Below are 8,150 nucleotides of genomic sequence, written 5' to 3'. Positions count from 1 at the left end.
GGGAGAAACTGCCGTGGCGGGCAGGGGGAGGAGGGGTTCTCACTGTTTATTCCAAGGCTGTACAGTGCTGGCCAGAGTGGGGCTCTGTAAGTCTCTATAGAATGAATGCGGGGTTGGGGGGCTTATTGAGGGACTCTATTTTCTCAGATGGTGTCTAATTTCTGAAAGTATTGTCTGAACTGAAGAGGACGTTAGAGATTCGCCTCATCTCCAGAAAACTGCTCCCCAGAGGTAAGGCAGAGTTCTTTACCCTTCCGACTGGAGAGTCGATCTCTTCTGGTATCTCAATTCTCAGATTCCTGAGCCCGAAATTCTTCTGCTTCCTTCATCATGAATCATTGTAAGCAGAAGAATATGTATGTTTCTGCCTTTCCACCAAAATGATCATTTCAATGCCTTTCTAAGAAACCCTAGTTTCCAGCTCAGCTGACCCACTTCTGCCACCTTAGCACTTCATCTTGGGGCTCCTCAGGCAGAAAAGCTGTGGTCTGTCTGTCTGCCTTTCTCCCTGTCGTCGCCCACCCCCATCACCATCCCTGTCCCCTCTCTCTTCTCCCGCCTTCCTCCCTCCTTCTTTGCCTGCTTCCTCCCTCTCCCTCCCTCCCCTTCCTTCCCAAAATAATCTAGAATATACGCAACATAATTAAACATATGGGAGAGCATAAACAAAATAAAATGTAAATGCCTCTGTCCTTATAATTCCATCTCTGGACTCATTCCGGGGAAGTTGACTGTCTTTTTTTCCTCTTGCCTTATTTTCTAAAACTTTTATGATCATTCCTTATAGCTCTGTTTCTTATCTTTCAAAGCAGATTGTCCACAGATTGAGAATAGTATCTGCAGACAATCTGCTTTGAAAGATAAGGGATTTACCTTATACTACTTCTCACCATCTCCTCTCTTTCTCAATTTTGTTATGGCGCTATTTTTATTCTTCATAATATTTAATCACCTGTATGAATTTATATAATATACATAATCCCCAATTTCTTGATTCATTTACCTAAGGTTTTATCTATAGACTTACAGACTTAGGGAATAAGACGTAAGTACAGTTAGTTATATCAACTTTACATCCTCCAGGCTTGCAAACTTTACACATTTGGTTTTGTGACTAAATACGTCATTCATACTTCATCTTTAAGTTGATTTTAAACATTGAAATTGCATAGATAGATCTATAATATTTCATTTTTTATTTTGCTGGTGTGTGTCCATGAATAATTTTGTTTGTAATAGTTTGTAAAAATGTGCAACTTTATCTGAATCCTTGCATACCCCACATATCTATCATTTACTCCCATTTGTTTGACAATTTCTTTTTGCTTTCATTTTGGGGGTTCTTATGGCATAATTCATACATTGTAAGAAAAAAGACTTTAAGTGCATATAGTAGGATGAACTTTTGTATGGGACCACCACCCATATTAAGATAGAGAACATTTTCATTATCCGGAAAGTTCCCTCCTGGGTCAAAGCAATTGCCTCATCAATTCAGAAAACTATTGTGGTTTCTCTTGCCATGAATTTGTTCTGCCTGTTCTGAAGTCACATAAATTGATTAATTTCTACTCCATATTTGTCTTCTTTCATTCAATGTATTAGCTATGAGATTATTCCATGTTGTTGTGTGTACCAGTAGCGTGTGTTTTTAAAACTGCTTGGTAGTAAGGTGTGTATCCATTCTCCTGTCGATGGGCATTTGGACTGTTTCCAGGGTTTGGCTATTACGAATGAGTGTGCTATGAACATTCATGCATATGCCTTTTTGTGGACATCTCTTGGATAGAGAGTAGATACAGTCAGTTTTCCAACATGGTTGAACCATTCCCATTCTACCAGCAAAGGATAGGATTTGCAGTCAACCCACTTCACTGACACTCGGTAGCGACAGCTCTTACTTTCCATCATCCCCAAGGGCATCCCCATTGTGGCTTTGGTTTGCATTAAGTAGAGATGTTGAGGACCTATTCATACATTTACTGGGCACTTGGATATCCTTTCTTTGATCACTGGACTGGAGATACAATCCTAAACTCAAAATAACTTTCAGAACATTGAAGGAATTTTTTGGTGGCAATTTTAGTCTTGTTTTTATTAAATCCCTTGCTTTCATCCTGCTAGGAAGTTTTCAAACTATTTCCCCATTATTGAAGTCCTGTAGTTTTACTAGAATGAGAGTGAATTGGGGGGGGGGTATTTCATTAAAATTGTTTGGTTTTCAGTGAATCCTCTCAATGTGAAAACTCTTATGCTTGTTCATCTCAGGAAATGTTCTTTTCTTAGTGACTTTTGTTTCACATCCATCTTCTTTTTTTTTTTTCTTAAAGATTTTATTTATTTATTTGATACAGAGAGAATGAACATGAGCCAGGGGAGGGACAAAGGGAGTGGGACAAACAGACGCCTACTGAGCAGGGAACCTGATTCAGGGCTCTATCCCAGGACCCTGGGATCATGACCTGATCTGAAGGTGGATGCTTAACTGACTGAGCCACCCAGACACGCCATCACCTCCATCTTCTTTAGTGGAAATGCCTGTTAGACAGATGTTGGATAACCTGGATGCATCCTCTACCTGTTTTAACTTTCATCTCATTTTTCTGTCTCATGTTTTATCTTTCTGCGTTAAGTCCTGGGAGATCCCTTGACTTTATGTGTAGCATAGCCATGAAGTCAAATGAACTTGTGTCCTCCAAGAGACCCTTGGAGGATGAATCTGTGGTTCCTTCTGGGCCAAAGAGCCATGGGGTTAAAAAAAAAAAAAAAGAAAAAAGAAAAGCCTATCACACTCCACATTCCTCTCAGCTCATAGATAAGAAAGACAGAGAACAAAGCCTAGGTCAAAGGCATTAGCTACTTTGTCAGGGCCATCCAGTGGGGAGGAGCCGAGTCAGGGCAAGATCACCAAATGTTATTTTTCCATTATATCAAGTGAATGACCCCGGAGGGGAAACCACTTTAGCGGGAGCCCTTCCTGGCCCCACTAGATATATTATCCAGTCATGCCTCTTTCTACAGAAACCCTTTCCCAGCAGCTGGGCCTCTGTCATCTCCCACTTTGCTCGTCGCCCTGGAGCATGTACCTGTCCCACATGCTCTAACATCTACGCTGACAGGCACGTAAGGTGTTGGCTTCTTCTTAGACAACTCTGCTTGAATGTCTTCTCTTTCAAAGGCAGAGATTCACATTATTCTTCTTGTCCCTTCATAGCATAGCAATGGCTCCACGGAGGGGGTGACATATATTTGGGGCTCTCTGGGCTCCTACAGGTGGGAATATATCTTACTCAACCCCAAATACCAACCAATCCAGCAGGACGCTTGAGGCATAGCAGACACCCTATGTGTCTTTATTTATTTATTTTTTTAAGATTTATTTATTTAAGATAGAGAATGTGAATGGAAGGAGGGGCAGGGGGGTTAGAGAGAGAGAGAAGCAGATTCCCCACTGAGTGTGCAGCCTGACATGGGGCTCAATCCCACCACCCAAGACCAAGACTTGAGCCCAAACCAAGAGTTGGACACTTAAATGACTAAGCTGCACAGCCACCCACATACCCCCACCCCATGTATCTTTATTGACTGAGAGCATTTCCCATCAGTGTGAACCAGAAGATCATACATATACCGTTTTTCTTAAGACCAAATTTTCAACTCTGGGATTCCATGCGACACAGTTAGTTAAAAACAAGTTGTCTTTGGGGACAGGAAGATCCTTCTCTTATTATCTCTGGATTTTCAAGCAACTTATAAAATTGTCTGACCCTTTTGTAAAGCAGGACATTTCCAGGAGACCCAGGCAAGGAGAGTGGTAGGGGAGAGTCTGCTACCGTGTAGGGTTGTTGCAAGGGAAAACTAGGATGGAGACATAGAATGTCTGTCGGTTGTAGATCACTAAAAAAGCCAGTTCCCTTCTTTTTCCTTTCCTCGTCCACACATCCATCACCAGCAGCCCATCTCCTCTCTCCTCAGCCCCTTACACATGAGTTAAAAGGAAAGGTTTTGCTGTAAATTAAATGGAAATGTCTTGAGCGATCAATCCACAGAGCGTTGCTGCAAGAGGGGCTGGTAAAATTTAGAACCCTTCACTTTCTTCTTAATGAGCTACCTGGGACTGGAGGAGGTGATAAATACAGCCTTTCTCATACATTTGACCCAGCTGGCTACAGTAAGATTTTTAAAACTCATTCTAATTAAGCATTTGCATGGGCTGTACTCAATATTCATTCAGGTCTTTCCCTTTCTAATAAGCTACAACTTTCACTGCCGCAGGGCAGAAGGCTCCAGGGACCTCACCGTTCTACTTGAAAGCAGAAGGCAGTCCCTGCCCCACTGAGGAACTATGTTCATTCCCTGCCCACTTTAGGGACTGGCACTGACCTGTCGTCTGGTGAGCCCGGATACCCAACTATCTGTTAGTCCCCTCCTTGCTAGGGGACCCAGCAGTCTGAAAGGCAGGCCAGGGCTGCAAAGCCACCCATTTATATTTTGAACAAGAACAGACCCCCCCACCTTGTTGCAACTTCTGATGGAGGCTGGAGGGAGGTGGAGCGGGGGTTTGTATTTTTGATTCCCTTCTGACAAAATGCGGGTGGGAGTTTCTAAAATGACACATGCAGATTCAATCAAAAAGGATTTTCTGAGCACCAGCAGAAATCCCGTCACCTCACTCTCAAATTCTTTACAGGGAACATTCCAAGCTTTGTCCTCTGTTCCTAACCTCAGCTGACTTCCTCGCCTCCAGGTTTGTGAAGAAGATGGTTAGAAACTCTCAAAACTCTTATCCCCAAGTCAGGGCAGCTACTGGCCACTCCCAGCTGGTCTCCCTTCCTCTCCCTTCTATAGGGGGCAAAAGCTACTTCCCCTCCTCGCTCTGGTTCCCAGTCTCTTGCACTTTCTCAGGGACATGGGGTCTTGGGTTGTGTCCCACCCCCCTCAGCCGCCCTCCCTCCACATAACTTCCTCTTCACTGCCACCCCCACTGCATTTCCGGAGTACCCAGTGTGAAGGTGGGGTCCACTTCCACACTGGGTAGAGTCTCCCAAGTCCCCCTCCACCCCCAGACTAACCCTTAGTCTGCCCTTCTCAGGCAAACTTCTTAAAGGACGTGTCAGCTGGGCCTGGTGGTCAACAGACCCTGTGTTTGCTGGTCCTGCGTGGGCTTCTGACCCTATGATTGCATTCTACGAAAGAGTCACAGACATTTTTTTTTTGAAAGGGAAAGTGCTGCTTCAGCACACATTTATTGTTGTGCCTGTTCTACACAAGGAAGGTCGGATGCGTGAGGCGTGAGGCGTAAGGCGTAGAACCCGAGGACAGTGAGTCACCTTTTCCGCCTTTGTTTCTTTCCTCTTTATTCTAGAGATGCCGACAGAAAAGATGGATTAGATGCAGTACACTTTTTCTTCAGTTGGCTGGTTTTTCAGAGAATTATAAACCATGAAACTGAACTGAGTAAATGTGGGAAGTTTACTGCAAGCAGCACCATAACTTCCAGTGACATTGGCACACATCACGGCCCCAAAGAAGTTTGGAAAATACTTCTGAATTCTGGAAATCACTTTCTGGCAGGCTACAGTTGGATCTTCCCCTCTTCTCATATAGTCTACAGCTTGGTAGCTGGGAAGAAAGCGCATCAGAATGTCGCCGTCGCCGGTGGCTGCAGCCGCTCCCGCGCTGTCCTCTGCGTAGGCGCCCGCTCCGGGGACTGGCGAATCTCCAACTCGAGCAGGTATTTTGAATTTTATACCGTTTGTAGATGTACCAGCAGCAGTACGTCCCATCTTATGGACTACGACCATGCCAATTGTATCCTGACCGTAATTATCTCCTGTTTCTTTATGGGTAGGACCTTCTTGCTTTAAGATACTAGGTGGCTTGTAAGGCCCACAGTATTTTGAAGGATCCGGTGCAACATTCCTCCAGTGGTTTGGCTGGCAGTTTTGAGCAAGCCAGTCTGAGTGAAGGGCTCGAGAAGCAGCGGTAGATAGGTCCTCATTGATAAACCCCATACTTTCAGCAAACTTAGTGGCTGACTCTCCCACCAACAGCGTGTGTGCTGTATGTTCCAGCACTTTCCGAGCCACACCAATTGCGTTTTTAATTCTCCTGAGATCTCCTACCGCTCCTACGTTCATAGTCGTGCCGTCCATGATCATGGCGTCCAGTGTGGTTTCTCCGAGCTCATCGGGACTCCCTCCGAAGCCCACGGTGCGTCACGCCGCTCCCGCTCCCACACGGCACAGCCCTGCTCAACCGCATCCAGGGCAGAGCCTCCAGAGGCTAACGTCCTCCATGCCGCTTCGGTTGCATTCTTAAAAGGCCAAGTGTTGAGGACCAGGGGCAGGGAGCCGGAGCAGTGCGCGAGCCCCGCGCCGAGCCGAGTCACAGACATTTTGAATAGCATGATCAAATTCCATAAATTAGTCAATTGGCTTATAGGCATTTAAAACTGAATCAGTTAAGTTATTACTACCATAAATTACATTGCATTCATGTTATATTCATTAATTTTCTGTCTGTCTTCCCTACAAGATGAACCTAAGTTCCACGAGGATGGGGATTTTGTGTGTCCTTGTCACCAGTGTATCTCTGGGCACGGAGCAGTGTCTGGTCCCTATGGGTTTGTTCTCAATAAACATTTGTCTTTAAATTGTTTAAATCATAAATGAACACAAAACTGCCAATACTATCAAAAGACATTAACCACCCAGTCTACATCACATGTTAAAAATTGGTGAAATCAGGTGAAGAATACCCAGGTGTTCATCAAACTCTTCTATTCATTTCTCTATAAGCTTGAAATTAAAAAAAAAAAAAAATCAGTGGAAAAAAACCACCTCACCTAAAATAGTATCTCTGTTTCAGAGCTATTTTTCATGACTGAAATTAATATTCCAGTAGGAGGTTTTAGAAAAATCACCTTTATCTTTTTATTCATACTTGAGAACTAAAAACTGAGCAACAAAATTAATTTTTCACATCTTTTCTTTCTTTCTTTCTTTTTATTCCTATGGCATGAACTCATTTTCTCTTCACAAAGTCAGGAACATGCTGCCACTGTTGTTAGAACTACAAACCAGGCATTGTTTTCTCTGTCTGGCACCTTTGGTGGGCAGACAGAGACCACAGAAGTCCAAACTCCCAGAGGATCCTAGGATACTCTCCATGAGAAATGAAGTACTTGTCAGGGTCTGGTATACCAGGTTTCACGTCTGTCCTCATTCCTATAGAATCGCTTTCCTCTTTGGGCTCAGACATAGCATGTTTGATTGTGATTCCTTTTCGTTAATCTGGGGGGCTTTGCCAAGCCCATGTCAGTTCCCCTTATCACCAGTAGGAAAGAGCAGTGAACACGGCCAATCTGTTTATCGTAGCATATGGTGTCAGGTCAGTATTCCAGAAGAGTGGAGACATGTTCTGATGCAAGTTTTAGGTTTTTCATTGCTTTCTTGGATGTGGTTGTTAAAAAAGGTGGAATTAAAATGGGATCCACTAACCAGTGGTGACGTATATCAAATGAGCGCGGCTAATAAAAACCACAAAGGAACAGAAGCTCAGGTCATTAACGACCCAATAATTGAGAGACCTCTTTCACTTCCCTCAATCCAATCCCAGGCCTATGAATCAGTGGGGGTTTACATGGGCCTTTAGGAGACAATACAAAATAGGTCATAGGTCTTGATTACAGACAAGTTAGCAGAGGAGAATCAAGGACTCAGGAGTGTCAGAATGCAAGTCTTATCTAGAAGGTCACCTTGAGAGTGTACGGAGGAAGAAAAGTAAAGGGCCAAAGGAAAGCTTGATAGACTAGATAGACAAAGATAAACAAAGGAAGAAAAACCTTTAAAGAGTACTTTCAACAAGTGCACATGAGTAAACTAGAAAGGAGAGGCATCTTAAGCCACAGTAAGGTTCGAATGGATGGAATAATGAATGTGGGCTCCGGGTGGATAGGGAAGGACCTGAAACCACGGGGCAGCTGATGACTCAGAGAACAGGACTTGTCTAGGGACCACATGGAGTGATGAGATGGGAGAAGAAAGGTATCAGTAGTAAAAAAGTAAAAGGGCTAGAAGGAGGAGGTCAGTATGAGAATGGGAGGCTGTGTCCTGATAGAAAGACAAAGAATCCCTCCCAAGGAAGGG

General features: G+C 44.0%; 1 pseudogene across 1 annotated transcript; it reads right to left on the bottom strand.

The window, feature by feature from the left end:
• Window positions 1-5,317: 5,317 nt before the first annotated feature.
• On the bottom strand, window positions 5,318-6,397 carry LOC309857445 (N(4)-(beta-N-acetylglucosaminyl)-L-asparaginase pseudogene; annotated as a pseudogene). The gene has a single exon. The product of its transcript is annotated as a N(4)-(beta-N-acetylglucosaminyl)-L-asparaginase pseudogene (transcript).
• Window positions 6,398-8,150: the final 1,753 nt, after the last annotated feature.

This window comes from Mustela nivalis (genome assembly GCF_964662115.1).
Source record: "Mustela nivalis genome assembly, contig: HAP1_SCAFFOLD_737, whole genome shotgun sequence".
Classification (NCBI taxonomy): domain Eukaryota; kingdom Metazoa; phylum Chordata; class Mammalia; order Carnivora; family Mustelidae; genus Mustela; species Mustela nivalis.
Note: the sequence above shows the minus strand (reverse complement) of the source record. Positions and strands in the feature narration are given on the sequence as shown.